At 34.2% G+C, this 10676-nt stretch overlaps 1 long non-coding RNA gene across 1 annotated transcript; it reads left to right on the top strand.

Moving 5' to 3' along the window:
- The first annotated feature begins 387 nt into the window (after window positions 1-387).
- LOC141236533 (uncharacterized) lies at window positions 388-9813 on the top strand. The gene is made up of 3 exons (XR_012302189.1): window positions 388-506; window positions 6607-6676; window positions 6966-9813. It is a non-coding gene; the product is annotated as an uncharacterized lncRNA (long non-coding RNA).
- Window positions 9814-10676: the final 863 nt, after the last annotated feature.

The following is a 10676-nucleotide window of genomic DNA, read 5'->3' as shown; positions in this document are numbered from 1 at the left end:
TTCATTTTTGTTGAAGATTTTTCCCCACTTATTAGTATGTGTGAAATCTGCGGCAAAATGCTAAAAGAATTAACATGCTGCAGACTTAAAACTGCACCAAATCTGGGAGTCAAAATAAGCACTGTGTGCATGAGACTTCAGGAATCTCATTCACTTTACTGATACTAGGAAATCCTTCAGGTTTTGTGACAAATCTCCGCAGAAAAAAGACGTGACAAAACCATGACAAATATGCAATGTGTGCACAGGCCTTATGGTCCAGCGCACGGAATCTATACGAGACCATAATATGGGCCTGTTGGCACTTCTTGTGCTCCACATAGTACAGCACCTAAAACACTGTCTACACTTATAGGAGGAAAGCCCTTATAGGACATGTCCAAATACAAATGCACAGGCAACCAGCACTGCAGCAACTCAGTCCTTGTGCAGAGACTCCAGAAGCTCGACCTCATCAGCTGGAGCAATCAATCTTACCATCGGGTTCAACTCCCTCCAGAAACAAAGTAAGTCACAATTCATACATGAAGAAAGCGAGGTGGCACAGGTCTCGTGGAAGCGTGATAGACACGTGAAGCGGCCGTTGTCCGCATAAGGTGCCGCTTCCCTGCATTTTTAATGGAAATGGAATAAAAGAAGATTTTATTACATCAGTGTGCCACCTCGCTTTCTTCATGTATGCCTTATAGGACATTACCTTTAGTATTTGATGGGACATGGCACAATTTTTTCACCATCAAATTTTATATTCATCCATAAAAAAATTGAGTCTATAATTTCCATAATGAACCCACGGATCTATAATATAGCCATATAAGAAAACTTTAGCTTCAACACCAGGAATGCTTATATAGCAACTAACACTTTAACCAAAATTGGTCTTCTAACTATTCTTTTTACAAAAATTCAGCGGAGCGAGTAAATATGGAGCAAATAAGCCGGTAACAATGGCCAAAAACTAGATCCCAACTTAGCAATTTCAGCCTGGACTACTGTTATAACCATTAACTCTTTCATCAAGTTTCGAACATGGACATCAATATATGGAAAGAGATAAATAATATCGTCTGACCCACACAATGTTATACAGTTAAACAATCTTTCCTGAGTTCTAATATTCTCATAAACTGCAGATCATTCATCAATATTTTCCAGTAATATTACAATGTCTTTATTGCTTTTTATACCATTGGGTTTGATGTTGATTTTTATTCTAATATGAATATAATCACTAGACATACAGGCGTACAAATGTTTTTTATTTTTAATAATTTAACTTTTCCCTTTTCATTTTTAGCCAAATATTTAACAGGTACCATGTCCAGATGAATGATAGAAGACATTTAAATGTACAAGAGCAAAACATGTATTAAAACGAAGTCCTACAAAAATCCACACTTCAAACTTGATAATTGATACTAAAGAGTTAATGCTTAGTGTAAATGACACAGGAAAAAACTATTTTCTATTTGAAATGTAATTTTTTTGTGGGATTTTCAGGTTGATACATCAGCTAAAACCTTACCATATTTTACATGCAATCTGTTGATATACATCGTTAGACAAAACCTGGTATAAATCGAAGACACATACGCCTGCATATCAGGAAATTACCTAAAAATGGTAGCCTGCCTTATTACAGCCATTTAATTTGAGAGTACATCAATAATGAGGAAAATGTTTAATTAAGGTGAAAGGGGGTAAGAACATACAAGCAATCAGTGGCATGAATGCTAATTGCATTGATGCAAAATACCACTGTAAATGAATGGTTTTCTACTTTGTCGTTAGAGCTAATCAGAATAATTACAGGGCTATATAAATAACACATAGCATCCATTATTCTAAGAAATCACAAAAACAAACACAAACTTTTTTTATATTTACGATGGAAGAAATTTTAGTACGTACCACATCAAGTCAAATGGCTTGCCCAAACATAGGGTTAATATTTAAGAAAAAGAAAAGTTAAAATACGATCGATACGAACTCAGTTTGGATCCTGGACTTGATACAATATTAAAATTAATATTCACTAAAACACTATAAAAATCTAAAAATATTAGTACACTGATCCATCTTATTCCATGTAGAGGTGAGTCCTGATTAGACTAGTTTAGGTTTACCTACAGGTCTATAGAAAACCCAGGGAAAACGCTGAGTTGTGCCATATGGAAAATTCACCAAAACACAACACCTAGACCAAAAAGCAACATTTGGATTTTGATATGATTGAAATCAAAGTAGAAGCATTACAAGGGTATTTTATACTTTTTTTGATCATAGGCCACAAGCTTCAACTTTGACTGAGACTCATTATGGATTCACTAATTATTTCGGCTTGTATTTCATTTTTTTTTATCCATACCCAATTTATTCATAGCATTGCGTGCTCATGAATATTGTTCGTGTGCAAAATGGCCGCCTCCGTTGTGCGAGAGGGATGGGTACAAACAAAGTGGTTAAAGCAAGTAACAAAATAAACATATTTGGATTCATGTCCAAGACTTCTAAATTTACTGGACTGACGCAATTTCTACTTCTGTGCTAACCGTGGATAGATAACAGTCTACGCCTAAACCTTGGAATTACGAAGACGGAAAAGAATATGAGTATTAAAATATGGAAATTGCTTAACATTCTTTAAATATGTTACCATGTCCTTCATATAATAACATCCTCCAATATTTGTAATGGCAGCTCTGATATTATACTAAGATTTGTGCCCCAATTACAAAGATTATTTAGATGGACAGGAAAGGTCCATCCCCTTATATCTCCGCCCTCCTTCCCTATGTAGAACAATACTAATTTTGCCTAAAATTTAAAAATTATTTTTTTTAGGACAATTGAACTGAAAATTATGGATTTCTCTTTCTCTAATTTTTTTTTTCAGGTTGCATTATATTATCTGACATTGTTGAGTAGAATATTCTTACTTTTTTTCATTTGCGAAACGTTATGATTTAAAGACATTTGGAGCTTCCAGTTTTGCATCATACAAGTTTTAGAACACAACTGAAGACAGATGTTTTGTCTCAGGAGATGACGGTTCCTCGATGGTTCAAGTGTGCTCCAAGGAAAGCTAGAAGGTTGTACAGTTAACTCCCAGGGTGTCATTCTAAACCATACAACCTACTACCTCAACCTGGATGCACACAGCTTCCAACGTAGTCCAAATCTTCATTTCTTCCATGATTTGTACACTTCCAGGTCTCATCAATTTTTCCCCCATCACCCCCTCGTTTTTATTTTTTATGAACACTAAACGGCTATAAAAAACGACAAGTACATGCTATAAGCACAGCATGCTTTTTATTAACTGATCGAGAATTAAATGTGGAAAAAGAAACAGTAGAAATCTACAAATTCAAGAATACTTAGAAATGAAACATTTTTAACACTGGAACATGCCAGAGGAAAATAAGTGCTGTACTACCTCAATAATATTGTTAAATTACTCAAGCGTATTAGTAACTTATATTAATAAGTAAAAATGTTGCAATAAACTAAGTAAGCTAAAAGGAGAAGGAAAGAAAAAACAAAAAACTGAGAGGTTAAAACATAAAATTGAACAATTGAATAAATTATACATGTTCTGTAATAAATATGTTTGTGTTTACATCTACTTAATTCTATATATTTTATTTATCTTAAAAAATCTAAACTTATAGATAAGATAGATAGATAGAATAGATAGAAAGATAGATAGATAGATAGATATTGGATGGATAGATAGATATTGGATGGATAGATAGAAAGATATTGGAAGGATAGATAGATAGATAGATAGATAGATAGATAGATAGATAGATAGATAGATAGATAGATAGATAGATAGATAGATAGATAGAATTTTTGGCCATAATTTAAAACTTAAAAGAAAAACAGAGTTATTAAAAATTACATTCAAATTGTAAAATTCAAATTGATTACTTATAATTTCAACAGGTTGAGTAATATGTGGATTCAGAACCTCAATCACACAGACCCACAGAATCGAGCTTGAGCAGAACAATTCACCACAAGATCGGATCTACGGGTTCATGTTCTTAGGCATTAAAGCTTTTACATATCCTTTTATACATTTCTTTTATTATTCTTTTTTTTCTAGAGCCAAATAGTAAAATCTTGGCAAGAATTAATAGTTTACTTTTTGAGATGACATTTTTTTTTAACATAGCTTTTAATTAGCATAAAAATACTCACAATTGTTTTTCCGCCAAAAAAAAAGCATCATATTTTATCTTTCAATCTTTCTTTTCCAAGCAATAACATTTTTTTTAGGACAAGTTATGAGTAAATTAGGTTTGCCCCATTACCTAATTATAGTGATAATGTATAGGGTGAAATCTATTAGGCACAATGATATGACATAATATGACATAGCCTCAACAGTGCATTATGGGATACCAGCCTGGACTGATTTTTTTTTTATTTTCCTCCTTTTTTTTTTTACACTTTTTTAAATTTCCATAGAACTCATTCATGCGTTAAATTCTGTCGACAACCAGTATCGATCGGTACTAAAACACATCAGGTCATTTTCTAGTGTTACAAATTTTAATACATTGGAATAAAACAGAAAATCTTTTTTAATAAACAGATGCTAGAAACTGACAGAATCCAATGCGCAACGACGGAAAATAACTTTTTATTCCAAGATTTAAACTCTTGAAGAGTAAAAACAAACACACATACATATTTATACACTTGTCAACCAACGTGAAGGATTTTGGCAGCAGAAAGTTTATAAATTGTTAGTTTTTTTTTTTCCTTTTTAGCTCCTTCTAAGATTGATGTGGCTAATTTAGAAATAAGAATCACTTGCAGCAAAATATAAGAACATGTTAACCATTTGCATTAAAGAGCGATATCACAGTCTCCCTTTACCTTTGCTGATTTCTTGGAAACTTTAGAAAGTTCAGTAACAAGTTTGAACCTCTTGGGTTGTCTGAAATTATGACATCAGAATTAGTAAAAATGATAGAAAAAATAAAATTAAAAAAAATCGCTATATTTTTAAATATGACGATCTGGCATAGCCAACACATATATACGGTATATATATATATATATATATATATATATATATATATATATACATATATATATATATATATATATATATATATATGAACATATTTTATACTTAACCCTGCCCTTAATTTTCTCATTATATTTGCCCAGTTACAAGGGAACAACACAGAATAAATATGGGTTTATTACAGACATTTTAAGCAGAAAATATTATGAGGCGCTAAAATACTACAATTGCAAATGTCAAATTTGAAAAATATTATAAATATATAAATGTCAAAATTCTAGCCAGTGAATGTAAATTTACTAAAAAAGTAAAGTAGTCCCCAACATTTCAATGTATATATATATATATCTTTATATATCTATATATTTATAAATATATGTATATATATATATATACAGTAGATAGATATCTATATACAGATATATATCTATATGTATATATATATTTATATCCATATATATATCTATCTTTGGATATGCTGAGGACTACTTTACTTATTTAGTAAATTGATATTTTGGCCAAAATTTTTACATTTATGGAAATATATGCTTAAATATGTACAAATAAAATCAACCAGATTTTTTAACTATTCAGGTCAATATTCATCATCTTTCTATTGATGTCGTCATTTTTGACAGTTATGGAAATATATATATACATAAAATCAACCAGGTTTTTTAACTATTCAGGTGAATATTCATCATCTTTCTATTGATCTATTGATGTTGTCCTTTTTGACAGTTATGGAAATATATATATATATATATATATATATATATATATATATTTAAAATCAACCAGATTTTTTAACTATTCAGATCAATATTCATTATTTTTCCATTCATGTCAACATTTTTCATGTCTCAAACATTTACTTTTCCATTAAAGGACTGGAAAGATACTTTTCTTTCGGACAATCTCAATTACGATAAGGCACTTAACTTTCAAAAGAAAAGAAAAAAGGAGTATAATAGTAAGGGGAAAAAAAGTAATATCTAGTATTCCTAAGTGCACAGTAAAACTGAAAAAATGCTATCATTCCAGCCAAACAAAGCATGATTACATACTTTAACATTAGTGTCTACTTCGTATATAGTTACGAATGAACTTAATTAAAAAGGCAAACAAATGTCCGAGTAGAGTGTTTGATGCTAAAATGCTGCCGTTAAGTAGCGATGACATAGAAAGAAAAAAAATCAGGTTATCTACATATTGCTCAGCTCTGTGTCTTAATCTATAATACAAGTCCGTCATATTAAAAAAAAACACTAAAAACATGTATAATAAACACAAAGAATGGCATTTACGTGCGAGGACTGTCAAGTACAAATTTCTAGAAAAGTAAAAAGTAGAATATACCTTTGGATATATAAAGGGGTGCAGTTCACGGCTGTGTGGCCTATTCCACCAAAATCAAATGCGTGGACGTAAAAAAAAAAGTATCTAAAAAATTTAAAATCATATTTAAAAAATATATAAATATTTCCATTACTTGAAGCTGTCTTTCCAGAAAGTCTATGATGCATCCTGACTTTTTTTTTTTCCAATTTACTTCTCAGGATTCCCGGCACAAAGCACTGCACAAAATCATCACCAATCCTTGCCGCGACAATCTGCACCACGATAGAGGTGGGAGATCCCATGATATGTATGTAGGCAGCTTGCATTTTATAAAATAAGGAAAATGATCTGCCGGAGCAGGGGGGGGTCAGAGAGGCAGGTTGCCAGTATCCTTCAGTGTAGAGCAATGAGCTCATGTTGTATGCTGTCACCCCATTTGCCTGTTAATTATCCGAACCAGAACTTTTTACTTTGCCAGCCGTCGCAATATTCTATCGGATTGTTGCATGCCCGTTACAAATGCGTATTCAAAACGTATTTGGCGAAAATAATATTTACATTTTGTCTTTATCTGTAGGAAGATAAGCAGTAAAAAAAAAATGTATCAGGCGTGAAAGGGACAGCCTCCTGGTGGCCTGCCAAAAGAAAAAAAAAGCCGGAATAAAGACGAAGTTGTGCTTCAAAGCTGAATCGCTTGCTGAGTCTGACTAAAGTCAAGTTTTTAAAATCCGCCATTTTCTGAGCCTTGAAAGAAGAAGAGGGGGGAAAGTCAGCATGGATGTTGCTATCCAAGACCCCTTGGCATCCACACAAAATCTGAGCCGTACGGTCACGTGATCCTCTGCCAAGTCGGGAGTGCATTCCCATAAACCATTCTGTTGATATTGCGAAGGCAGCTATTGTTTGGCGTACTGTACACCCTGAGCTCAGCCCACTCTTCATTAAATTAGCTGGAAAAAAAAAACGCATCACCTTTGGGGGTTGGGAGTCATGGAAACGTCTACCTGGCATGCTGCCCACTTTCTCTGCCCATCAGCTAGAGATGGAATCGTGGCTGCCTAATAGGATGATGACTAGGAATGCAAAGTTGTCCAGAGTGAATCTGATTCATTCTCGCAGAAACTCTTCAAGCTACTTAACAGCGATGAAGAGAGACGGAGAAAAAAAAATCTCCTACAAGATGTTACTGCTTGTTAGATTTTCAAGCGTTTCAAAAATTGCCTTCAAATCCTTTAAAGAAAAAAATCAGACCGTGTCCTGTCAAGCCCCTGGACTGCATTAACCTCTTTCTAGCCTTAGCCTTGAAAGATCCCGTACCAGGCATTGCTGCATTGTATAAAACGACTTTTCTAGTTTTCCACAGCTTTCGGAAAGAAGAGAAACCTGCGACGAGGGTAGACAGCCAAAATTTTTTATCCCGGGCTTAGAAGAGTTAAATCTGACAATTATTCCCTCCTGTCACGGAAGGGGTGAGCAGTAGGAGCTGCCAATAGCTTGTCCTTTTCAGACTTGTTAAAGTATTGTATAACGGAACCTTTTAAATCTTGTTCGGTGCAGTCAGACTTAAAATTCCTTAGAAAGTAGATGCACAGCAATAGCCGGCAGCGATGGCAAATACAGTACTGCAGAATTCTTGCTGGAAGTAATGCCCCGAAAAAAAAAAAAAACTGTTTAGATTCCAATAGTACGCCCCTCCTTGCTCTTAAGTTTAAAGCACCCGTTACTAAAAAAAAAACAAAAAAAAAAAAACACAAAGACTTGGAATAAAAGTAAAAATAAATTCATGCTTTTGCCACTTGAGATAAAGTTGAAGTAAGTCCGATGTTAGTCATCTAGAGTCTGTCTGTGCACTGTATAAGCTACGACACTGTATAAGCCAGGATCACTGTATAAGCGACGACAATCAACCATGTGCCGCTGATCCTTAAAAATATAGAATAATTGTTATCAGTTTCTTTGGATAGAAATACTCAAAATTTCAAAAACAGATATTTGATACTTTCAAAAAAATTACCATCGGAGTCCTTGCATATATGCATCAATATTTGCTTATTAAATCAATATGGTAAAACTGGGGTCCAGATGAGAACAAAATTCAGCAACTTTCGAAACACAAGAAAGACTAGAAAGAATATTCTTCATCCAAAGACTGATAATAACCAGGGAAGTCAGTCTGATAAGTAAGCTTAAATGAATTAATCCTCTTGTTAGAGTATATATATTTAATAGAGGGGGATACTATGATTAAGAGATCCTTCTTTTAGCCACAGTAGAATGCCCCTATAAATAGTATTGCCAATAGTAGATGGGCAACCAGTTGGCCAAAAATTGACAATGGACACCTATTACTTAAGGCTAAGGTTTTCAACTTAGAAAATGTGTACTCCAAGGAGGTATGTTCACAGTCTCCGATAGGTACCTATCTTGTCTTTATATTGTGCTTTTAAAGCGTAGCACAATCATGATCATAGTCTTGGGGATATGTTATGATAGTTAAATGGCAGTGGGAGGTATTTGGATTTAGAAGGTTTAGGAACCCTGGTTTAAGGCATGGGTTCACATTTTTACATATGGGAATAGGTCTGATATAAAAAAGCCACACATGATTGTAAGTAGAATTTGTCACAATAGCACTGTTCTTGCAAGACTGGTAGCTGTTAATAGAGCTTCCACGGAGGGGATTAGCGTAAGTCACTCTATTTACCAGATTGCCCTGATTCCCACCCTTTAACCCCTGTACAGGGATCTGGGCTTACATAAGAACCCCTAGACTGTGGCCACAGAGTGAGCTGTTGCCTGGTGGAGCAAGTTGGCGGCAAGAAGGGTCATCATGCAGGGTCGATACCTACAGGTCATAGCAGAGACAAAATCAGAAAGCAAGCGGGCGGTCAAAATACAAGCCAAGGTAGGGAATGGGATAAATCAGGATGACACAACAGATGCACAGAATAGAGTTATAGAGCAGGGAAGCAGAACTATTGACTGGCACTGAAAGTCAGAACTTCAAGGGTTTAAATAGCTGACAGCCTCATCCAGGACTCTCAAGGAGTGATTAAAACCAGACCAAAATTAACCCCATAGCTCCCTGATTAAGCAGCATCAAAAGTCCCAGGAAAAAAACTGGACTGTCAATATCTTACGTCACCAGCTATAAAGGTTCGCCATTGCCCAGTGGCAAAAGAGGAAACAAAGGAGCCACAAATCGGCGCAGATGTTACAAAATTGTCCTTAGATTTGTGATTTGCGATAAACTCTTAAAGGGAGCGTCTCATCTACTTTTACATGTTTTTTTAAAAAATTTTAAACCTCTATGGTAAATAGTCATATTGAATATAGACATTTCTTTCACGTATTATATGTATAGACACTGAGGCAGCACCTTCATTTATTTTATCTTGTCTGTCTTTTGTTGTATATGGTTTTAATGGTGTCTTGTCCACTTTGTTTTCAATAAATATTATTTTAATATTTTATTATTTTTCCTGTTCTGGATTTTGTAGGTGTCATTATAAAACAATTAAGCAGTCTATTGTACTATAGTTCATCCTAATTTTCATGCCCAAGCTGTATCATGTCTTATAATCCTAATTGGGTCAGTGACCCGGTTGCTATTGGAACTAGTCATCATTTTTTTTTACTATCTCCTCTGCTTGTATAACATTTGAGTCTAGTCTTTTTATTATTATTATTTTTTATTATTATTATTTTATTTTTTCTATAATTATTTTTTTTTTAAGAGACTGCTGAAAGATGTAAGGTCAGGGCTAGGAAACATAAGATTTGTAAATTAAGGTTTTCATGGTTTATGCAGCTTGGTAAATGTATCTTTAGATGATCTGTTGCATACATTATGTTTTTATATTTTTTTAGATTTTATTATTTTTGCCACATCACTATAAACGTTCAAATATCCTGAAGCATGGCCATATTTAAACTCATTTTTGAGCCCTCACAATATGGTAAAGTGCCCTACTCTCATTAGATGGCAGTGTTATAATGAAACAGAACACAGACAACGCTGCATCCACCACTGACATTAGGTGATGAGCCCACCGCCTGTAACAAATCTGCCTCCACTTCAGCCATCGTCCTACACAGCTATATCTGAGCATGTCCACAACACTCTACAATATAAGTCAATGGCCCAGATTCGTCAAGGTATTTACGCCTTTTTGGCATAAAACTGTCGGAAATGCCACATTTTTTTACGCAATGTGAGGTTTACACGAAACATTCTACCAGTTCCACCAAAATGGGCAGAGCTAGGGTGGGATGGGCGGGACGACGC

This window comes from Phyllobates terribilis, unplaced genomic scaffold (genome assembly GCF_046119375.1).
Source record: "Phyllobates terribilis strain yellow unplaced genomic scaffold, ASM4611937v1 Scaffold_2__4_contigs__length_985480577, whole genome shotgun sequence".
Taxonomy (NCBI): Eukaryota; Metazoa; Chordata; class Amphibia; order Anura; family Dendrobatidae; genus Phyllobates; species Phyllobates terribilis.
This window is presented reverse-complemented; position numbering and strand designations above follow the sequence as displayed.